This window comes from Giraffa tippelskirchi, chromosome 5 (genome assembly GCF_054371585.1).
Source record: "Giraffa tippelskirchi isolate mGirTip1 chromosome 5, T2T-mGirTip1v1.2.pri, whole genome shotgun sequence".
Lineage (NCBI taxonomy): Eukaryota > Metazoa > Chordata > Mammalia > Artiodactyla > Giraffidae > Giraffa > Giraffa tippelskirchi.
In genome coordinates this window covers 184,096,117-184,121,064 of record NC_137279.1, presented here as the reverse complement: position 1 = coordinate 184,121,064, position 24,948 = coordinate 184,096,117, and the positions used below count along the sequence as shown (strand labels likewise).

General features: G+C 40.5%; 1 protein-coding gene across 18 annotated transcripts in view; it reads right to left on the bottom strand.

The window, feature by feature from the left end:
• The window catches only part of KIAA0319L (KIAA0319 like), a 118,752-nt gene that overhangs the window by 82,173 nt on the left and 11,631 nt on the right, over positions 1-24,948 (bottom strand). The window contains exon 1 of one of the 18 annotated variants that reach the window (XM_081488978.1): positions 24,134-24,202. The exons of the other annotated variants lie outside the window; for them this stretch is intronic. The gene's annotated coding sequence lies outside the window, so the exon portion shown is untranslated. Of the gene's footprint in view, positions 1-24,133; positions 24,203-24,948 lie in introns of those variants that run through there. 18 annotated transcript variants of the gene reach the window in all.

Sequence of the window (24,948 nt, the reverse complement as noted above, 5' to 3'; positions counted from 1 at the left end):
TCCAGAAAAGAATACTAGAGTGGGCAGCCATGCACTTCTCCAGGGGATCTTCCCAACATAGGGATCGAACCTGGGTCTCCTGCCCTGGAGTACTCCTCGAGTACTCCTGCACTACTCAAATCTGGTAAAGGCAGATTCTTTACCATCTGAGCCACCTCTAAGAAGTCAAGATTATACGGGGCCAGAACCAGGTGGGGCAAGGGAGATGCCTCGGGCACAAGTGTTAAGGAAGCGCTTAGTCTTAAGAGTCATGTAAGTGCAGGGTTGGCTTACCCCACCTTGAGATTGAGTGTCTCCTTACATTTCATACCCTAGGTACCTCTTTCTTCACCCTAGCCCCAGTCTGGGGTTATAACATAAAATGCAGAATTACATATAGAAAATATGTAGTAGAATCAAACCACTGAAGAGATAGATAGTCGTGTCTGCATGTACGCATAACTGAAAAAGGGTTATGACTGACTAAAGCAACAACTGGATAATCCGTCAAAGCCATCGTGACTCAAAGGAAACACTTACAAAATGTGGATACTAGTCAACTGAAAGACAAGAGAAAAATAGGAAGGCTTGTAGATTATGGAATCAAACACTATGGAAGCCAATCTACCACTGCGCTTTTGAAAAAAGAAACACGGGTACCAACCTAACATCAGACAAAGCAACTTAGAGGGCAGAAAAAACAGAACTTCCTTAAGAAAAGATGAATAAATAGAAACTATTTAAAAAATGAAGCTAGCAAGAGCTATAGAAACGCCCCTCATTTCTTCATCCACCTTCTCACACAATAACCAATGGTATGACTCAGTAACAGCTGAGTGCACAGTTTATTGAAATCGGTAAACTGTTACATCAATAACTACTGTCAGTTACCTTTACATCAACTGTCCATCATTCCTCTCACAAAAAGTCCCTCATATTTAATACACTGAAAAGATCCACAAAAATGAAAATAACTTGCACTTTTCTATAAGCCAGTATTTTTTTTTAAGTGGAGTACCATGACCTCCACTTCTGTCCTTGAAGGAGAAACTGCCATAGAATTTGCTTTCCCACTGTTGAGAAACTAGAAAACTAGACAAAAAATATCTATGAAACAATTGGTTTTGGGCACTGAACAACAATGTGATCTGGGACTGTGATCCCAGAGAGAAAGGAAATAAACAAGGGTGAGCCCTATGATCACTTCGGCTTTCTGTTTACAGACCAGGCCTGCTGCAGACTGGGAGACAGGGAAGAACCTAAGCAGAGCATGGTGGTCTTGCTCAGCTGAGGAACCAAGAGTTCAAGGTGACTGTGGTAGCAAGAAACTACCAGAAAGAAGGAGCTACACAGAGAAAGAGCTCCAGACATCGGGATGGTGGTTCCCCTCGGTGAAATACTAATTTACACCAAGTGTAGCTTGAAACCATGAAAGCTTAGAAAGCATTTTGAACTGAATGAAACTGAAAACACAACATACTAAAATGTGTGGGATACAGTTAAAGCAATGTTTAGAGGGACATTTATAGCTTTACATGCTTATTTTAGAAAAGAAGAAAAGTCTAAAATCGATGATCTAGAAAGATATATAGGGAGAATGCATTGTGATGACAGAAGCAGAGACTGAAATGATATAGCTGCATGCCAAGAAAAGTCAAGGACTGATAGTGACCACTAAAAGCCAGGAAGAGTTAAAGGAGGATTCTACCCAAAGATTCAGAAGGAACCAACCCAGCCAGCACCTTGATTTAGGACTTCTAACCTCCAGAACTATCAGCCTAAGCATGACTTTCTCCCCTCGCCTGGAAGAATACTTCAGAAGCCAGATGGTTCCAAGACTACCAAGGGCCTAGATCCTGACATTTGGAAATGTGGTTGTGGCGTTTACTTAGACTGAATGAAGATACCCAGATGCTATTCGATGAACATGTACATGGATATATGATGCTGGAAAACTACAGGAATTTGTTGTTATGTGGCTTCTCTCTCTTTCAAACCAAAATTAATAGCCCAACTGGAGCAAGGGGTAGAGCCCTGGGTGGGAGTATGAGAAGCTCCACCAGGTACCATGCAGTCCAAGAGTACTGTTTTGAAACAAAGATGTTGTACCTAAAGCAAAATAAATACTTCCAAAGGGTCTGCTCTGAAAGGGCAAACAAAAGTATCACAATCGATATAGGTTTGAAATAGAGCACAGAAGTTCCACAGAGAAAGAGTACTATAATGTAGGACAGTCTTCAAATATAAATTCTCCTTTATTAAACACCTGAGATATTATACTGACAAAAAAATCTCATAAATGTAAAGACTGTGTGATAGATATTATGAGCAGCTCATTCCTTTTAATCATAAAACTCACATAAGAAAACAACCTTATATATGTACTGAATGTGGGAAATTCTTAAAGAAGCACTCAACAATTATTAATCATTAGGAAATTCATTATAGAGAGAAACCCTATAAATGCAATGAATGTGGAAAAGCTTTCAGAAAGAACTCTATTCTTTTAAGTCAACAGAGAATTCAGATCAGTTAGAAACCCTTACTAATGTAAAGACTGTGAGAAAGTCTATGCTCAGAAGGTAGCCCTTACTCATCATGACAGAACACTTTGTGAAGAAAGACCTTTTATATGTAATGAAGGTGGGAAAGTTTTCAGGGATAACTTCACTGTGTTGGAACATAAGAAATTCCATACTGAAGAGAAACCATACTGGTGTAATCAATACGGAAAAGTCTTTAGGAAGAACTTAACTCTTATTAATCATCAAAGAATGCATAAAGGAGAGAAACCCCATCACTGTAGTAAATGTGGAAAATCTTTCAGATATACAACCTTTGCTGGACATCAGAAGACTCATAGTGAAAATAAACCCTACTGATGTAACGACTGTGGGAAATTCTATAGGAAGAGCTCAATTCTTATCGGACATCAGAGAACCAATATCAGAAAAACAAAATTATAAACACAATTAATGCGGAAAGACTTTTCCCCCAAAGTTCAGCCCTTAAACAACATAAGAAAATTTATAACAAAGAAAGAATCATGAAATGTAGTTAATGTGGTAAATCACATAGAAGTAGTTTACTCCTGAGCATTAAGAGAAGGCATTCAATAAATTATACATTTAACAAAAATATTCTGTGTACTTCTATCCTGGAGAATTTTCCACTTGTGAGGATTTCAGTGTAGTCTGTACTGGTGAAGTATCTGAAGAACCTAAACATCTATCAATATAGAAATGGTTACTGCAGAATACTACACAACAAGTTAAAAGAACTAGGTAGAATTCCATATGTAACCAAAGAAATAACCCCATGATACCTTGTTAAGTTAAAAAAGCAAGCTGCAGAAAACCTATATGTTATGGTCTTATTTATATTCTTCAGAATGAAGCTTTTTTCTTTGTAGATAAATACATTCAATAAGATCTGGAAAAGTAAAGGCCAAATTTTAACAGGGAGAAAAATAATGATCTTATGCTTTCATCATAAAAGACAGAAAAAAAAAAGTAAATTATATTCAAAAAAAGCAGAGAAAGGAAAAGATAAAGAGTAACCAATGAAACAGAAAACAAACAAAAAACAATAGAGAAAAACCAATGAAACACAAACCTCGCTGTCTGAAAGGTCAATAAAACTGGTAAAGCTCTAGTTTGACTGATGACAGGAAAAAAAAGTCACAAATTGACGAAAGAAGGGTTATCATTACTGATTCATTAAACGAGTGGAGCTAACTATGGTCCAAGGGCAAACTCTAGCTGCTGCCTATTATTGTAAATAAACTTTTACTGGAACATAGTCACTCACACTCATTTATTTATGTATTATCTATGGCTGCTTTTGTTCTAATAGCAGAGTTAAGTAGCTGCAACAGAGTCATCTCAACATTAGTAAAGCCTAAAATATTTACTATCTGGCCCTTTAAGAAAGTTTGCCAACCCCAGGTGTATGAGAATACACTTTTTTTGAATTACTATTTATTACTGAGTAGAGCCTATATTTAGATGTTAACTAATAGGAGACTGATAAGTTTCAAATGAGTCTGATTTTTATAGAGATATAAATTATTTCTGTGTGGTATAAAAGGTTTAACTCAAAAAGCACCCTTACTTCCCATCTAGCTATTACCCTTACCTCCTTATTCTTTCATCTCTTCAACAATTTTTTTTTAGCTTTTCTTTTTTTGCCACATTGCACAGCATACGGGATAATAGTTCCCTGACCAGGGATTGAACCCGCACCCCCTGCAGTGGAAGCTCAGAGTCTTAACCACTGGACCACCAGGGAAGTCCTCAACAAATATTATTGAGCATCCGTTTCATGCTAGGCATTTCTTTGATGGAGCTTATAATTTAGATAGGGGAGAGAGTGATTAAACAGACATAATAAAAAATGCAGAACTGCAAACTAATATAAGTGCTATGAAGGAAAGAAATTCAGTCTTTACAGAATAAAGGTAGCTAACTTTGGAGCTTACTTATCAGAAATATTATCAAATATGTGATATGATACCAAAATAGTCACTGTATGATGTCTGGAATGAAAAACACTGGAAATAACTTACACATCCCTCAACAGAGAACTGGTTAAGTAAACTGAGGAAGATTTACGCAGTTGCTGGGATAAGGTCACTCTCTATAGTCGTGATATGAAATGATATCCAGGAAACACTAAAACATTATGTGGAGAAAGAAAGATGTATAGCAGTGTGTATCAGTTCAGTTCAGTCGCTCAGTCGTGTCCGACTCTTTGCGACCCCATGAACCACAGCACGACAGGCCTCGCTGTCCATCACCAACTCCCAGAGTCCACCCAAACCCATGTTCATCGAGTCGATGATGCCATCCAACCATCTCATCCTCTGTTGTCCTCATTCTCCTCCTGCCCTCAATCTTTCCCAGCATCAGGGTCTTTTCCAACGAGTCAGCCCTTCGCATCAGGTGGCCAAAGTATTGGAGTTTCAGCTTCAACATCAGTCCTTCCAGTGAACACCCAGGACTGATCTCCTTTAGGATGGACTCGTTGGATCTCCTTGCAGTCCAAGAGACTCTCAAGAGTCTTCTCCAACACCACAGTTCAAAAGCATTAATTCTTCGGCACTCAGCTTTCTTTATAGTCCAACTCTCACATCCATGCATGACCACTGGAAAAACCATAGCCTTGACTAGACGGACCTTTCTTGACAAAGTAATGTCTCTGCTTTCTAATATGCTGTCTAGGTTGGTCATAACTTTCCTTCCAAGGAGTAAGCATCTTTTAATCTCATGGTGGCAGTCACCATCTGCAGTGATTTTGGAGCCCAAAAAAATAAAGTCTGACACTGTTTCCACTGTTTCCCATCTATTTGCCATGAAGTGATAGGACTGGATGCCATGATTTTAGTTTTCTGAATGTTGAGCTTTAAGCCAACTTTTCACTCTTCTCTTTCACTTTCATCAAGAGGCTCTTTAGTTCTTCTTCACTTTCTGCCATAAGGGTGGTGTCATCTGCATATCTGAGGTTATTGATATTTCTCCTGGTAATCTTGATTCCAGCTTGTGCTTCCTCCAGCCCAGCGTTTCTCATGATGTACTCTGCATAAAAGTTAAATAAGCAGGGTGACAATATATAGCCTTACGTACTCCTTTTCCTATTTGGAACCAGTCTGTTGTTCCATGTCCAGTTCTAACTGTTGCTTCCTGACCTGCATACAGGTTTCTCAAGAAGCAGGTCAGGTCGTCTGGTATGCCCATCTCTTTCAGAATTTTCCACAGTTTATTGTGATCCACACAGTCAAAGGCTTTGGCATAGTCAATAAAGCAGAAAATGTTTTTCTGGAACTCTCTTGCTTTTTCAGTGATCCAGCAGATGTTGGCAATTTGATCTCTGGTTCCTCTGCCTTTTCTAAAACCAGCTTGAACATCTGGAAGTTCACGGTTCACATATTGCTGAAGCCTGGCTTGGAGAATTTTAACCATTACTTTACTAGCATGTGAGATGAGTGCAATTGTGCGGTAGTTTGAGCATTCTTTGGCATTGCCTTTCTTTGGGATTGGAATGAAAACTGACCTTTTCCAGTCCTGTGGCCACTGCAGTGTGTATAGTATGCCACAATCTGTGTGTGAGGGGAAAAAAAAAGCTTATGTGTGTGTGTGTGTGTATATATATATATATATATACACATATATATGCACAGGCTATTTTTGGAAGAATATTCAAGAAACTGACACGGCGGCTTTTAGGAAGGGAAACTAGGTACCTGAGAAACTTGTTTGTTCACTAAATACCATTATATACCTTTAGAATTTATACAGTGTATATGTATTATATTTGGAAAAACAAATTTTAAAAATAGTAAATAAAGTTTTCAATGGCTTCACTCCCTTTGAATGAACCAAAATCCTTAACATAACCTAAAAAGATCTCATATGATCTGAACCCTGCCTACCTTTTGCCCCCCTTGCATCATGCTCTCCCTCTCCTTCATCATGCTCCACCACCAGCCTTCATTCACTCCTCACATGGACCACACTCCCTCTCCTAACGTGGCTTTGTACATGCTGCAGCCTCTACTCAGAATTTTCTTGCCTCCCTTCTTTAACCAGTTAACTCCTCAGATGAGGACGCAGTTCAACCATCATTTCCTCAGAGAGATGCCCATGCTAAGACCGTTTGGGCCCTGTAGCCTCTTTCCCTCAAAGTAATTATAAAACTTATAAAGTTATATTTATTTGTGTGTTCATCTCTTCACTGACATTCCCCCACAACTTCTCTGTAAGCTCCAGAATGAGAGGACCATGTCTGGCTTCCTCCCCCCACCACTCCACCCCCCACCACTGTATCTCCAATTCTAGTATAGGACTCAGAAAATTACTTTGTAGGTGAAAAAACTGTGAAAAATTCTTAAAGAGATGGGAATACCAGACCACCTTACCTGCCTCCTGAGAAAACTGTATGCAGGTCAAGAAGCAATAGTTAGAACTGAACATGGGACAACAGACTGGTACAAAATTGGGAAAGGAGTGTGTCAAGGCTGTACATTGTCACCCTGTTTATTTAACTTATAGGCAGAGTACATCATGCAAAATGCTGGGCTGGATGAATCACAAGCTAAAATCAAGACTGCCGGGAGAAATATCAATAACCTCAGATATGCAGATGACATCATCCTTATGGCAGAAAGCAAAGAGGAATTAAAGAGCGTCTTGATGAAGGTGAAAGAGGAGAGTGAAAAAGCTGGCTTAAAACTCAGCATTCAAAAAACTAAGATCAGGGCATCTGGTCCCATCACTTCATGGCATATAGATGGGAACAATGGAAACAGTGAAAGATTTTATGTTCCTGGGCTCTAAAATCACTGGGGACAGTGACTGCAGCCATGAAATTAAAAGACGCTTGTTCCTTGGAAGAAAAGCTCTGACAAACCTAGATAGCATATTAAAAAGCAGACATTACTTTCCCTCCAAAGGTCCATATAGTCAAAGATATGGTTTTTCCAGTAGTCTTGTACAGATGTGAGAGCTGGACAATAAAAAAGGCTGAGCGCCAAAGAATTGATGCTTTCAAACTGTGGTGTTGGAGAAGACTCCTAAGACTCCCTTGGACTACAAGGAGATCAAACCAGTCAATTCTAAAGAAAATCAACCCTGAATATTCATTGGAAGGACTGATGCTGAAGCTGAAGGAAGCTCTAATACTTTGGCCACCTGATGCAAAGAGCCAACTCACTGGAAAAGACCGTGATGCTAGGAAAGATTGAGGACAGGAGGAGAAGGGAACCACAGAGGACAAGATGGTTGGATGGCATCACCAATTCAATGGACATGAGTTTGAGCAAGCTCCGGGAGATGGTGAAGGACAGGGAAGCCTGGCATGGTGCAGTCCATGGGGTCGCAAAGAGTCGGACATGACTGAGCAACTGAACAGCAACAACAACCACAGGTGATCAAAAACCCTTTTTGAATGAATGCATAAATAAATGCATGTATGCATGAAGGAAACATTGAAATAATGAACCAACAAATGAAATGTCAAGTGGCCAGGTTAAGAAACCAGGTCGTCAGGTACTGAGAGGGTCATACTGAAGACATCCAGGCTGATGGCAAGATTTTGAAAAGAGATGAGGCCCATATGCCCCAATAAATGAAGGAGGGTGAAAGACAGGTGGTACAGATGAGTAATGATTAGGGGTAAGAAGTGTTATAAATCTCAAAGAGAAGTTTTTACACGAAAGTGGAGGAGTAATGTTCAAGAAGTGACAGTGAGGAGTCAGCTCATCCTCCAAACTCAGAGGTACATGGGATATGGGAGAATAAGCAACCACTGCCTGCAGGGTAGAGGGAGAAATATGTATTTCTCCAAGAGAAAGCCTGATCTCAGAACATCCTTTCTATTTGATGTCCTGACTAACAAGCTAGAGTATAGAGAGGGTTTGGTAACTCAATGGTTTCTTGTCACAGTTAAAAACTTAGGAAAGGAGGGGTGGTTAAGTGCCAGTGAGTCAAAAAGCATGAATTTATGTGGGAACGTCAAGTCAGATTCACACAAATCATAATAGTTAAGGCACTTCATAGTGATAAAAACAGAAGAAGGAAAAATACGATAAGAAATTGATGACAGGACGGCTGCCTATCCATCCTTAGTATAAAATAGTGCAAGCTTGGAGTCAAGTAACAGAGCGCGTCTTACCAATGGAACACGGGGGAGACAGAAACACGTTGAGACTCCAGGGAAATGGTCGAGAGGATTTATGGAGGCTACGAGGTCAAAGAGAAGGTAGCAAAAGTTCTAATTCCCTGGTTGTCACTCATAGCTCTGGTTAAATTGAGATCTTAAAAGAGGAGATAAAAGTAGGGGGTGAGGGGAATACAAAACTGGTTTGTCCTGCAAAGGGCTTCTTTTGCTTCCATGGCTTCCCAAAGAATGTCACATAAGCTATATATCTGGTAGTATAAAAGGGAAATGTTTCATAATCCAAACACTCCCCCTGCTTTGTGAGGTGACCGGAAGCCTCAGTTAGAGACCTCATCCACTCTTCTGGGCTGCAGAGAACATGTCCAATGAGAGAAGAGCAACCTGGTGTGGGTTCATAGAGGATGTTCCAGACTCTCCCTACTTCACTTACATACCCCTGGATTTCTGTACTCTTAAAGTATTACTAAAACTTAGTAATGGGTAAGGTCTCTGATTCTTCTGAGTCTTATCTGACAAACTGATGCCCTGTATTAGCTCAAAGAAATAGAACCTGGGAGAGACCAGATGATCAGAAGCACTTACATCTTCAATGGTGACCAGGAGGAACTGATGAGAGGTGAGGTCTGGGGGAAGTGAGCTGGCTGCAGTGGTGCTACAACAATTAATCCCAACAGCTCCCAGAAAGAAGAGGAGGTACTCTGATCTGTTAGTTCATATGTTGACTCAGTGGGAATTTGAGGGTCTTTTTAAATTATTATTAAATGTTATTCAACGTCGCTCTATTATGGGCTCAGTAACAAACATGGGGGACAGAGAATAATTCTTTTTCACTCATTCAGTGGATCATAATTCTTCCTCTTAGACAGTTAAAAGATGGTTAATCATCTTACATGGTTAAAAGGCAAGGGTTCTAGTTTCAGCTCTAGATTCATCATTTATTAATTTTCATTAACCTCTGAAAAGTAACTTAACCTCTCCGAGATTTAATTTTCATTGTTTTCATTATTGTTACTCTTGAGATAAACGATTCATCAGGGGAGGAAGCAGGGAAGCACTGGTAGCATCAATATTGGATTCTAGAAGTAACTTGGATAAAAGGTTAAGATGTAAATACGCTCCAATTTTAGATCAGCTCCTCTCCTGCCCACGCCACCACAGCCTGGCTCTGCTCCCAGGGCCTAAACAAAAGTAATATTAAATCCTTACAGAAAAGGGCTTACAGTTGGTAGAACCTTAGACTGAAAACCCTTTGGGAAAGTCTAGAACTCACTGTTGGTAGGAGTATGTAGAAAGCCTACCCAAGGTGAAAACAGGAAGACAGAGCCATGACTTTATTCTTTTTAAAGTTATGACAAAGCAGAGACTACAGAGCTCTCATGTGAATTACCCAGAGGGTCCCCAAAAGAGGCGGCTCTGGAACTAACAACGCTTACTTAACATTACCACCTCTCAAAAGACAGAATTCTAATAAATCTGGCACAAAATCTAGACCAGGTTTCATAACTCCAAGCAGCAGAGTAGAAAAGTCTATAGAATGTAAGAATCATTGCCAGAAGGAAATTCATCAAATACTTTTAGAAAGCTGTGAACAACTCTGGAAATATTTAGAGACAGTGCTGTTGCCTCGGGCATTCTTAAGTCTCAGGTAACAAGCTTGGTTTCTCCAGCTAACTTGGAAACTGCTGGCTGGCAACCAAGAAGGGAAGTAAAGACAGAATACTGATATCTTACGAACCATACTGTTACGGTCATTTGGAAATTCATACTTTAACCAAATTCATTAAATAGCATCCCAATGGAAGGGCTGAGATGGTAGGAATGGGAGTAAAATGCCCCACTGGTTTTATTTGAGGAAAAAAAAAAGAGCACCTGATAAATTCTCCTGGGAACTAAGGGGGCTACCTTTGTGGCTCAGCTGGTAAAGAATCCGCCTGCAATGAGGGAGACATGGGTTCGATTCCTGGGTTGGGAAGATCCTCTGGAGAAGGGAAAGGCTACCCACTGGCTACCCACTCCAGTACTCTAGCCTGGAGAATTACATGGACTCATGGATGTAATGGACATGGACATGGACTCATCGTCGTCCATGAGGTTGCAAAGAGACGGAACTAAGGGGTGGGGGGTACAGGGGGAACCAAGTTTCTGTGGAAAACTATACATAATTAGCATATTTTATAGGTAAAATTTGCACTTACTTTTAACATTCACTGAAACTAAAATTCTTTTCTTGAAGTCGCACAATTTTATAATATGGTCAAGAATCCATTCAACGCTTTCCTTTAACTATAACTATACCTACAATGAACTATTACCAAGCAGCAACGTAAAAGCTTTAAATCTGGGGCTTCAGGCAGTGACTGAACTATGGCTTCACACCATCTGTCTTCCTGAAGCTATCATCAGAAGTATGTATTCTCTCAGAAGCAGTGGGTCTCAGCCAATATGGCTGCCAGGTGAAAATGAGACAGGCAGGCATATTATCAATCCCAAAAACAACTCACAGGAACTGTTCAAAACAAACCACCTCAGGGGGCAGCCTCCACTTTCCTTTTGACTATCAGCATGTCTGTCACCTGCACACCCACTAATAAACAAACACAAAAATGGTTCCGTGTTACTCTCCACAACAGTTCTCTCCTGCAGGGGGTTAACTTATTCAGAAAGCAAGGCAGAGGAGGTAACTAAATCCTTTGAAGGGCACAATCAGGTATTATGAAGTTTGGAAAAAGCCAGGGTAATAACCATTGCCCTTTCTCTTCCTTTTCAAAAGGGCCGATACTTTTTTCCTCAATTCATACAAGTTAGATTGAAAGGTAGCAGCAGCTTCACAAAGCAGTCCTTAGAAAAGAAAAATAATTACTATTCATTGCCTTTGCTGTGTACCTAGCTTTGTTAAGAGCACAGTTTGTTAAATGTTACGGTTTAGGTGATTTGCTGGAAATATACTACTGCTAAAGAAGAATCAATAGGCTTTGTGTCTATACTCTGACTCCTTTCCCTTAACTGGAACGTTTCCATTTTTCCCAAAGACCATTCTAATCAAAAACAAACTCTCAGTGGAACTAGCTGCCCACCAGGTACCTTTCAGCCACTGTTCACATTAACTCTAGACAGTCTGCGAGAAGGAAAAACAAGCCTCCAAGGACTCAATCACAAAACCTGAGCCTTTCAGCACTTTTCTAGTTAAGAATACTTAGAAGAGTAAATTCTCTTTTATAAGATTGTCAATAAAGAAGCCTCAAAGGTACCAGATTGTGGCAAACTGCTGAGGAGAAAAACAGTACCATAACTTCTCCTTAGAAGAGGGCAAAATTTACAGGCAAAAGAGGGGAGAGATGTTCTTTTAACCTATTATTGTACTTTACAGGCTTAAGGAATTATGAAAATCTCCCTCATTCAATCTTGGTTTAATAAAATACATCCAGTCTCTAAGGTGAGGCTGGATGTTCACACAGAAACCTCAGAAAATTATGTTAGAAATTTTATAACCAGAAGAAAATCCCATATCAAGATCAATACCCTTGTTCCATCTAACCCATATTCTTGCCCCCACCCCACAATTCTTTTTAAGGTTTTGGTCTTTAAAATAAGACTACTTGAGTTTTAATACCAAACCAGTCAACTTACTAGCTGTGTCAACTTGGGTCAAGTTTCTTGGTTTCATGTGTAAAAAGAGAAATGGTAACACGGCTATAACATATATAAAAGCAGATAAGCTATGCAAAATACTTAACACAATGCCTGGCATGTAATTAAAGCTCAGTAATGATCAGTTGCCATTACTTTTGTTGTTATTACACTTCAACTCAGGCACCACTTCTTCCAGAAAGTCTTCCTAGAAATCTTCACCCAAGATTCCTCTCTTCTGCATAGCCTACATATATCTCTACCATCGCATTTCTCTCACTGGATCATATTCGTTTGTCTGCCCAACATTCTGCCCTCTTGAAGAGCTGGGATTTTAACCTGTACCTCTGTATTTCTTACCCAGTCTCTCAGTCATGTCTGACTCTGCAACCCCATGGACACCAGCACACCAGGCTCCCCTACCCTTCACCACTTCCTGGAGTCCGCTCTAACTCATGTCCACTGAGTCGATGATGCCATCCCACCATCTTGTTCTCTGTCATCCTCTTCTCCTTCTGCCCTCCATCTTTCCTAGCATCATGGTCTTTTCCAATGAGTCGGCTCTTTGCATCAGGTGGCCAAAGTATTGAAGTTTCAGCTTCAGCATCAGTCCCTCCAAAATATTCAGGGTTGATTTCCTTTAGGACTGACTGGTATGATCTCCTTGCAGTCCAAGGGACTCTCAAGCAACTTCCCCAGAACCACAGCTCAAAGGCATCAATTCTTTGGTGCTCAGTCTTTTTTATTGTCCAGCTCTCACTTCGTACATGACTACTGGAAAAACCACAGCTTTGACTATATGGACCTTTGGAGGCAAAGTAATGTCTACTTTTTAATATTGTATCTTGGTTTTCATAGCTTTTCTTCCTAGGAACAAGTGTCTTTTAATTTCATGGCTGCAGTCACTGTCCGCAGTGATTTTGGGGCCCAAGAAAATCAAGTCTGTCACTGTTTCCATTGTTTCCCCATCTATTTGCCATGAAGTGATGGGACCGGATGCCATGATCTTAGTTTCTTGAATGTTGAGTCTTAAGCCAGCTTTTTCACTCTCCTCTTTCACCTTCATCAAGAGGTTCTTTAATTCCTCTTCGCTTTCTGCCATAAGGGTGATGTCATCTGCATATCTGAAGTTTTTGATATTTCTCCCACAATCTTGATTCCAGCTTGTGCTTCATCCTGTCTGGCATTTCACATGATGTGCCCTGCATCTAAGTTAAACAAGCAGGGTGACAGTATACGGACTCCTTTCCCAATTTTGAACCAAGCTCCTGTTCCATGTCCACTTCTAACTGTTGCTTCTTGACCAGCATAGTGGTTTCTCAGGAGGCAGGTCAGGTGGTCTGGTATTCCCATCTCTTTAAGAATTTCCCACAGTTTGTTATGATCCACACAGTCAAAGGCTTTACTGTAATCAATGAAGCAGAAATAGATGTTTTTCTGTAATTCTCTAGCTTTATCTATGATCCAAAGGATGTTGGCATTTTGATCTCTGGTTACTCTGCCTTTTCTAAATCCAGCTTGTACATTTGGAAGCTCTCTGTTCACATACTGTTGAAGCCTAGCTTGAAGGCTTTTGAGCATTACTTTACTAGCATGTGAAATGAATGCAACTGTGCAGTAGTTTGAACATTCTTTGGCACCGCCCTTCTTTGGGACTGGAATGAAAACTGATCTTTTCCAGTCCTGTGGCCACTGCTGAGTTTTCCAAATTTGCTGGCATGTTGAGTGCAGCACTTTAACAGCATTTTTTAGGATTTGAAACAGCTCAGCTGGAATTCCATCACCTCCACTAGCTTTGTGATGCTTCCTAAGGGCCACTTGACTTTACACTCCAAGATGTCTGGCTCTAGGTGAGTGATCACACCATCATGGTTATCTGGGTCATCAATATCTTTTTCGTATAGTTCTTCTGTGTATTCTTACCACCTCTTCTTAATATCTTCTGCTTCTGTTAGGTCCATACCATTTCTGTCCTTTATTGTACCCATCTTTGCATAAAATGTTCCCTTGGTATCTCTAATTTTCTTGAAGAGATCTCTAGCCTTTCCCATTCTATTGTTTTCCTACATTTCTTTGTATTGTTCACATAAAAAGGCTTTCTTATCTCTCCTTGCTATTCTCTGGAACTCTGCATTCAGATGCATATATCTTTTCTTTTCTCCTTTGTCTTTAACTTCTCTTTTTTCTCAGCTATTTGTAAGGCCTCCTCAGACAACTATTTTGCCTTTTTGCATTTCTTTTTCTTGGGGATGGTTTTGATCACCACCTCCTGTACAATGTTACGTACCTCCATCCACAGTTCTTCAGGCACTCTGTCAGATCTAACCCTTTGAATCTATTTGTCACTTCCACTGGATGATCGTAAGGGATTTGATTTAGATCATACCTGAATGGCCTAGTGGTTTTCCCTACGTTCTTCAATTTAAGTCTGAATTTTGCTGTAAGGAGTTCATGATCTGAGCCACAGTCAGCTCGTGCTCTTGTTCTGCTGACTGTATACAGCCTCTCCATCTTCGGCTACAAAGAATATAATCTGATTTCAGTATTGACCATCTGGTGATGTCTACGTGTACAGTCGTCTCTTGTGTTGTTGGAAGAGGGTGTTTGCTATGACCAGCGTGTTCTCTTGCAGAACGTTTTCTGTATTTGTAGCGTGTTCTCTGTATTTGTTGACAGAGCAAAATGCTTGGCACATAGTAGGCACTCAAAGAATTATCTTTAAATTTATTTAAATATTGGGTAAACTTTAAAAATTACATTTTTTTTTAACTAACAATATCTGTCAAAAGATGTCAGTTCTAATATGGAATTACTTAAGTTTTAGTCAGATTCTTAATGTTATTTCATTTCCTCGGCTAAAAGAAGGGAGGGATAGGAGAGAAAACCAAAGTTCCCAGTTCACTAAGAAATCAGAAAGAGCTTTTTGAATTAAACTGGGGAGAGCACTGAATGGCAGGTATGACGAGGGATGTGCAGAAAGAGAAACTAAAGAAAAGCCAGATGGATTAAAAAGAGATAATGGACTCTAATATAACCAGCTAGGATACAGCCTTTCCTGCCTAAATACTGAACTGAAAAATCTTTTCAAATCACAAAGCAATCTTTCCTCATGAAAGGACCAACTGATTTCCAGTTCCCTGAGTTATCTATTTCAGATCATTCCTCTTCACTCAAAGGCAAGATAGGCTTTCACCGTGGAGCTTTCACCATGGAACTTTCAGAACAAAGCATCAGTGGAGAATACTTCCCAGTTCAACTAGGCAAACAGTCATCCATCACCGATGACATCTAGATCCATTCAATTTCCCTTCTCCTGAGTAATGATGAAAAGAAAAAGAAAAGGACACATCTAAGTTCTGGTCACCTAGATGAATGGAAACCAGTCTATCACAATTCTATCGCCTTTAGTTTCTACCTGATACTTATTAATAAATCAAAAGTTTGCATTAATTGGATAAGGTTGCTATCAAGTTTCAAAAGATCTGTTAAAATTTAGTTGAAAGCCATTTTCATAACCACGTCATAAGTGAGAGTAAGAATGAAAATGCTGGTATAGCTGAAAATAGCTCTCCTACCATAAAGTCACCTGCTTAGAAATGAGCCAGTCATCAGGAGCTTTATAATATTTAAAGGCAGATTGAAGGCAAATGATTAAACCATGTATTTAAGAAAAACTGTGACTGGGGGTTACACTGCTGCGTATCATACACTCAGTATCTCCTGCTTTGCTTTTTCTCCCACCACCTTATGACTAAAAGACTCTGGAGAACACTGTCAGCAAGGAGAGCACGCCTCCAAGCCACAGCGTGAAGGAACCCACATCTCTCTGTGTAACACTGTCTTCATATTCAAAAGGCACAGGTATCAAATGATAATAGACAAACTTTGGTCTGTGAATAAAAGTGGTCTTAAGAAGAAAGACTTCTTTCCCCAAAGAGAAAAGCTGCAGGATATGATGCCAAGAATCAAGCAATTCTCTATACAGCCCAGTTGTAGATGTTATCGTTAAGAACCTGTAGCTGATTGCTGTCTCTGACTGCAGGGCTGATAAATTATTTGCATTCACAACCATATCAACCTTCTTTGGAAACCCACACAATGAACCGTGAATCAGAGCACTGTTTTGTTTCAGGGAAAGGTTTTTTTTTTTGTTTTTGGTGGGTTTGGGATTTTTTTTTTTGCTTTTCTTTTTTTCCCCTTTTTCTCTTTTTTTGCTGGCTGGTTTTGTTGTTTCTAAAGAGAAGGTCATTTAGAGGGTTGCAGCAGAGATATGTAAATTAAATAAAACAGCAGTAAGTGTGAGAAGAAATAAGGAAATAATATAGCAAACCATAAAGTGTTACTTCAGCAGATATGGCCAATAGAGGAAAATTTTATGTCAATTTACCCATTAAAAAATCTCTCTTTTTGGAGTATTATGTAAGTCTCATGGAAAAAAAAAAAAAACTGCAGTAGGTTGAACTGGGACATGTGAGGGCTCAATACTACCAAATTTCAGATTCTTAAATATCTCAAACTACTTTTTGCTTATAGCAAATAAAATGCAAAGCTACAGATGCTTTCTCATCGGTGTGTAAATGAAAGCAAAACTGTATGAGTAGTTAGTATTCTTAGAATTTTTAAGCCAGTTTATTTAAATTAAACCAAAGCTTATCCGTATCCGTACAGAAATAAAAATAATCTTCCTAGGGCTCTTATTCTCTAGACTTTACAGAGCTGTACATACTCTTCCCTTTACCCTTCCCTCTGCAACAGAGAAGTGAAAGAGCTCTGCAGACTAAAAACCACGTCAAATGAATCCAGGAGAAGTTTAAAGGGATCAGAATATCACTTATCTCACCAGTCTGCTATAGAGCAGGGTTCAGCTCTTCCCTGCTCCATTCTTTGTACTCCCACAACACATCCTGGAATTTATCATGCTTTTTTATGTCTCTACATCTATCTTTGCCTCCATAGTGTGAACACTCCGATGGCAGGGAAGTGGGTTTTATTTAGACAGGGACAGTGCTTGTTGACATGAATTATATGTATCTACAGTATGTACTTACCATCTAGATATTATCGTTAATTATTTGAATTAAGTATCCTAGAGAAGGTATTAAAAATGCAGTAAGCGTATAACTATACATATAAAGCACCAGAGATCACAAATATTAGAAAAGTGTATTAGAACAGTGTAATCTAGTTAGAGTCATTAACATAATGTAGTCTGACATTCAGATATTGTTTGGTATTGTTTGGTTTTTATTTACTGCAGATGTGTGGCTCTCAATAACTTCATTTTTATGATACCTACACACATACACACATAAATACATATATATATAAACGTGTGTGTGTGTGTGTGTGTGTGTATATGTATAGATATTTTTCTCCTATACTTCCATTTTCAAGTTGATTATAATTCTCACATTCAACAGACAGAAATAACAATTTGGGCAACATGGTCAGCACTCCTTACTACCCAATTATCTAGTACAGACTATCTAGCCACAGAGAAACTAGCCTTTCCTTATGCTCATCTGTAAAATGGCAATATTTCTCTGTGGCTTCAAAGTGACACTAATTCTAGGCAGGGCAATAAAGATATCCAGATGCCCCTTGGCCTCTTGCTCTCTCTCTCACATACACACACTCCCCACAGACACACAGAAAACCCTTGAAAACACACTGTTCATGGAGGGCCTTCACTCTTTTACCTCTTCTTCCCTAATGACAGAGGCAGCCATGCTGCCAAGGCAGCAACCCCCACACAAAATATGAAAGAGTGGGGGCGAAACAGCTCAATCAAACAGCTTGGGGAAGGAAAGGAGGGTGTGCTTGTCAGCGAACATCTCCATGAAAAGGCCAGAAAACTCTTCCTTCTGCCACGACTATCCTGGGCAAATCAGCCTGCTCTAGATCTACCTACCTGCGCTTAGAGATCAAGCCCTCCCTTTAACCTTTCACAAAAGAGGTAATATGAAAATTCACCCCATTCTTTGAAAAGTGCATTATGAGAAACGTCAGAGTGCAGCTTGTAAGCACACTCTGGAGAGCACAGCTGAGACAAATTTTGAAAACCAAGGAAGAAAGGAAGAGCCAGAAGCTTCTGTCAGGCTGGGACAGGGGCTCCACAACAACGGAAAATCTCCCTTCCATTAGGTCCAGAGGAGGCTAGGGCCACGGGGGCCTCCAGTAAGTGGGAACTGAGCAGAGCACACAAGCCCCTCACAGACAGAACTTCCTCAGCGATATCCCTGAAACTACATCTGCAGGTTCACAATGGGATTCACAGGTAGTAGTTATTTCTATCTGGAATAATAATTTCCTAAACTTTCTACGTTAAGCATGCACGACTTTTATAATCAAAAAAGAAACAGTTAAAGAAATAAAAAAAACACCAAGCAGCTAGAGAGGCTGCTGAAGGAGAATGCACGGGTGGAGGAGCAGCGTGGAGGTGCTTCAGCACAGGGGCTATTTTGCTTCAGGCCAAAAGCCACAGACTGACCCAGCAGGATGCAAGTTTCTGAAGTGGAACCTGGCTCTTCAGCATCTCTCTACAAGGTTGCTTCATTTATTCTGATTAAGACTCACTGATTCTACCAGGCCAACTTCCGTAAGCTTCCAGCTGACTCAGGTTGCCCTCAGTTAAGGACAATAAGCACTGAATTGTATCAAAAAAAAAAAAAAAGAAGAAGAAACAGAGTTCTTTCTTAATAGGCAGAATGGCAGTTCCTTCAAAGTTTTAAGCCTAAATCTGAAATTAGAGTACAGAAGTAAAACCCAATCAGTATGAGCTCCTTACCTCCCAGGACTGGTAATTCCCCTTATTACCTAAAAGTGAGAGAATCCATAAGCATTTATTTTAAATTGCTGCTGGATCAGCATCAAAGTATAATGTTAAGCCAGTTGAAAGAAAGAAAGCATTCCTAAATCCTGTCATTTGCCAGGAGAGTGTTAAAAGAGGAAATGGGATGAGCCACACTAGGCATCCATCTTTAGGGGCAAAGTCTGCAGCTGGTGGAGTTGAATAGGCCTTGGCCAGCATTCCTCTCTGCTCCTGTTTCTGCTAGAACAAGGCCTGTTAATTCATCATTCAGTGACATTCATAATTCCGTATCATCTCTGGGTATTTTACAGCTTTCTTCTGTGACTGACCAGACAAGTTCAGGATTAATAAACTGTGGTGCTCCCCTTGCATAGGGACTATTCACCTGAGAGCCTCGTAACAAACCTGATGCAAAAAGGATTTTCAAGAGCTGACTGGTTGGGTATATCTAATACCCATGAAATCACCAGAGGACACACATATAGTTCCAAATTGGAGCAAGGGCTGCAGCTGTCACACTTTTTCCTAACCTCCAGATAACCACCCTCACTGCTTATTAAGGGATGTGGGTTATTAATGGTGGAGAGAGTGGGCTGGGTTGAAAGGAAAGCTGGATATATTGTATTAATAGACAGGGGCTTCACCTACATAATTCTCAGCAGAAGGTTCCTCTACTAAGACCAGCCTGAGACATCATATTTTCTAGTCTCTTAGGATTCTGCAAGTAAAACTGGATCTCTCTTGTCATTGAATTACCTTGAGACCCTAGGGAGACCTCAGCCTCTTTGAAGGGAACCTTAATAGCAGTAACATCACCCCTGTCGAAGAGAATTTCTTTTCCCTAGTAATGGCCAAGGAATCACTAGGCTGCAGACTCCAAGAGGGCAGAGACTATGTCTGCCTTACTCACCACTGCATTTCTAATGTCTAGGATGGCAGGCACCCAATAAATATGTTTTGAAGGAAGGAACTAACTCTGCAAGCTACTTCTGACATAAAATCCAAAAATGCTATTGGAGTAGCCCCAGGCAAAACACTGCCCTGACCAGAAGAACCAACCTGGCCTAGCACAAGAGTTTGCCAACATGGGCAGATCATCAGTGTTGGGGGAAGTGAACCAGGGCTGAGGGTTGGCAGAGCAGAGCCCTCTTCTAGAGGAAAAGGGTCCCTGGCTGAAGGACCAAACAAGTAGCCAGTCTTGCTCCTTAGGGGTATGTTACAGGAAAAACAAACAGAGTTCACTCTGTCATGGGCTTCAACCAACCTCAGACCTGAATGGAGGCCTACTTTTCCTGACAATGCAGCTGCCTACAGTATACTTCAAAAAATGTGGGGACTGATGTCCCACTAGAGGCTTAAGAAGCCAACAGAGACCTCAAATCCACTGCCTACTGGGTCATCTCGGGATGAGACAAGACTCTAGCTAGACAGGATTTTTTATGTCATTATATCATAATGATTACTGCTAACATTTGCTAAATTGTTATTTATGTACCTGGGAGTAGGCTAAGCACTTTGCATGAACATTTCAGTTAATCAGAGGTACTGTCATTCTTGTTTTGCAGATGAGGAACCTGACAAAAAGTGAGTTTCAGTAATACCACCCAGTATATAACAGAAGCAGGACTCAGATTCAGGCTTGTCTGACTCCCAAGTCCACGCTCCATGGTCTTGACCACTGTGCCTCCTGTTTCTTGCTCAGCCGATGAACTAGGTAGGTGGTCAAGACCAATTCTTACAACTTCTCTCTAAAACATATCCAGCACTATCTGGAATCAAAAGTGGCTAAAGTATCTTAACAACATGGGCTGACTTTTCTCAAGGCAGTTCCTGGATGGATGATCAGAAAGAAAGTTCAAAGGGTAGGCCCTCAAACCAAGAGCTGTGCATTTTAACCCAAACCCTTCAATACTACGGTCAACTACAACTGTCACTTGCCAAGAGCATTTGCCAGAGACTGAACAGCGGCGTTTGCCATCTACCTCTGTGGAGAATGAATCCTGGGCTGCTTGTTGTAGCTGTTGACTTTCAGCAACCCCTGAGAGGAATTCAGGCACTCTGTGCTCCAGGGAAACTGGTGGAAAAGTCTTTAGATAATCAGGTATTTTCAGGAACTGATTTATGATCCCAATTCTTCCATCTCTTCATATCTAGAAAAGCACTAAATCCCTTCATGGTGACATCAGCTCCTTGTGACCAGCAGAAAACCTTTTGTAAAGTAAGTGCATGACTGCATTGAACTCCCCCTTCACCAAAATCTAATATATTATTGATCCTCCCCCCAATGCCTCTTTGGAGCAATCTCTCAGAGCTATCTGAGGTGCTGCCTCCCAGGCTGCAGTCTTCATTTTGCCCCAAATAAAACAACTCACAACTTTCACGTTGTGCATCTTTTTTAGTCAACACTACTCACTGAAGCATAGATGTCCAAAGAGTAACCAAACACAGTCTTGATCACGTTCCTGGTCATTCCACACAATGGCATGAATTGGAAGCTGTTTGAATTAGTAAGACTTTTATACAACCTCCAAGATAAGCTCAAAGACCATACTTTGGTCCTGTATTTGTTATTCTGTTTTTATAAATTCCTCCACTATTTTATTATTTCCTCCCTGAGGAATTCCTAAGAGAGTCAATTTAAAACAGTTTCTAATTGAATTGGATTTACTGCCTAATTACACCATTTTCTTAACCCTCTTTGTTACACAAGTTAGGAAATAAGTTTGTGTTTACATAAAACGCAAAAAGAACCCACCAGAATCACAGTTTTCCTAGCGAGAGAGAAGGATGATAATCTTTCATTCACCTGAAACTATCACAGCATTGTTAATCAGCTATACCCCAATACAAAATAAAAGGTTAAAAAGACAAAAAAGATGATTATCTTCTACTGGAGAGTATTTAAGCAAGAGACAATTACTTCATTTCATGGGGAGAGAGGCTAACTTAAGATGATACTGACTGGTCTTACTTAGGTCAATTAAATTGTGATGTATAAAGACGCCACAGCCTTGCTCAATGCTAGCTGAATTTTAGAATCAAAGAGCTTGTATGGTTTATGTTAACAGCCAGAAAACCCTACCTTCCCCCAGCTGCCGTGTACTCAAGTCATTATCACAATCTGAGGAGACAGATTTAGGATTAATAATTTATTACCTTTCTGTGCTGCAATGTAGTTAAGAATATAGGACAGTTTGGCAGGAAAAAGTTGCTACTGAAGGCTCATTGCTATGAGGTATATAGTCCACTAGTCATCCACCTTAAATTAGGTGCCCAGTAGATACAAGAAGAGCAGCAATATAATGCCACCTAAAAAGTCTCCTGAAAATGCTTTTCTCTAATATAAAAAAGAGAAATATATTATTCTCTTAAAGGAAAAAGATACCACTTGGTCTGACTGGTACAACAAGGGCTACAGCTCTCAAAGTACAGCCCAACTAACAGGTGGGGGCAAAGTAGGAAAGTGAGTCCAGGTGCCTCCTGTCCATCAAGGGCGAATGCAAGCAGTTATGAGAACAAAATGGGGATGGCAACTGGTGGGGGAAAGGCCTCTTGCTAAGCCAAAAGCTGTCTTTGTCCCATCTGCAGCCTCTGTGGGGGTTGAGGGTCAGAATTAATCTCTCCTACCCAGAGTTTAGGATTAATTAAAAAAATAAAACATGGCAGTTAGAGGTACATGGAGACCAAAATATCTTTATAAGGGATAAGGTCACTGGAGAACATAGCTTAGATGTACAATCACAAATGCGTTTCCTAATACTTTCCTACACTGAATTAAACTTCAACTGGACAAATATAGGCTGCCCTGCCATGGGCAGACCAGTTAGAGTGTGGCGGGGAGAGAACACGTGAAAATTCTGAAGACTAGCCATTCCCTACAACAGAACTCTTTTTCAGTATCACTAATCAGAAAAATCACTTTTCCCTTCTTGGAGAGAATCAGAAAAGGTGGGGGGAAAAGAACAAAAATTATCTTCCCGGGAAGTGAAGTGTCCACTTAATGGACCAAGACTGAAAAAACAGCATAGGAAAGATTGATTCTCCTTAACACATATATTCCAAAGTGGTCCTAACTCAAACATTATCTTTAGGTTAACCCAAAATACCTTTATTTCTACCTACTACATGCTATATGTCAAGTAAGTAACTATGAGTAAGACAGCTTCATGAAGTAGACACATAAGTAAGTACAGTAGACTTCTGCTCCCAGCAATGATGGAGTATGCTGGTACAAGACTCATCATCTATATAAATAACTATAAAACTGGACAGAATACTTAAGACAATTGCTTTCCATCAGGAGATAATAGTGTAAAGTTACAATCCCTGGGAGAAGGGAAACTTAAAGTGAGCCCCAAAGTTGCCCAGTTCTCTTTTAAGAAACAGTTTCTCAACCACAGCACAGAAAACTGGGACCAAAACAGTAGAGTATCATTAAGCCCAAGTGGCAGAGCTCTGAGTGTGGCTAGAATCTGAGAGGCAGGACACTGGACAAGGAGCTGTGAAAATAGGGAAATCCCAAAAGGCTGAAGGCTGGGACATAAAGGCACACAAAGGTTTGTATATACTAGATGCTCCAGCGATGAGAAGGAAACAGAAACACTAGGGGTCAAGCAGTGCCGGGGTAGCAATGAGGAGCATTTTAGAACTCCGGCTCTGCCAAAGTGAAGAAATCACACCAACAACACATACCCATAGACACTAGAAAGGCCTTTAGGAGTAAGGACCACATTCGAGGGCAAGACCTATTCTGAACCTCTCCTCTCAAAGCCTAAAACCACACAGTGCAATATGGCATAATAACAGAGCAATGTATAGATAATATGAGAACACTAAAGAACAAGTTCAAATCAGAGGCTTCAGGGAAAGTAGCAGAGAGTTGTTTATGTCTACCTGAATCAGAATACATCAGGCAGAATGGTAACGGCACAGGCAGAGGAATAGAGCACTCTAGGTGGAAACGTGAGATGGCACTCTGCAAACAGCGAGTTGCGAGTGGAGGAGAAAAGGGAGTACAGAATGACTCAGGGACTTATATACCTCAGAGTATGAGCTGAGATGGTCTTTGCTCTGGGGGCTTCCCTGGTGGCTCAGTGGTAAAGAATCCACCTGCAAGGCAGGAGATACAAGAGACACGGATTTGATCCCTGGGTCAGGAAGATCCCCAGGAGGAGGAAATGGCAATTAACTCCAGCATTCTTGCCAGGAAAATCTCACAGACAGAGGAGCCTAGTGGCATACACGGTCTTTTTACTGCTACAGGGAATAATGGAGGAAGAGGGGAAAAGATGATGAGTTCAGTCTTGATACAGTAAGTTGGAGACATGTGACATTCAGGTGGCTATGTGGTCTGCGGTCCAGCAGAGAAGTGAATGAACACATACAGATTTGGGAGCAGTGAGCATACAGGTTACAACTAAGGGAAAAAATGAGATTGTCCAGGGTGGGCACACAAGAAAGAGTAGGAACAGAACTCTGAAGAACAAAACATTTAAGGGACAAGCTGAGAAGAGACTGAGGGAAGAATAATTAGAAAGTGCGATACATCAGCTGAAAGGAGAACAAAGAAAAGCATGGTTGTAACTTAAGGCAACTGAGGAAAGGGTACCAAGAAAGCAGCCAAAGGTGTCAAATGCAGCAGAGGTGTTAAGTAAAAAGTAAAGATGTCAAACTAGGAAGGTCATGGTTACCTTGGTAAAAGCCAGGGTTTAGGCAGAAGCCAGAACTCACTGGTTCCGAGGAGGACAGAGGTGGGAGAACAGACAGCAAGAGTGGTGTGCTGGTTCAGAAAGCTTCCCTGGCTGGGAAAGACGAAGCCAGGAACCTGGCCAGAGAGCCCTCTCAAAGAACAATGC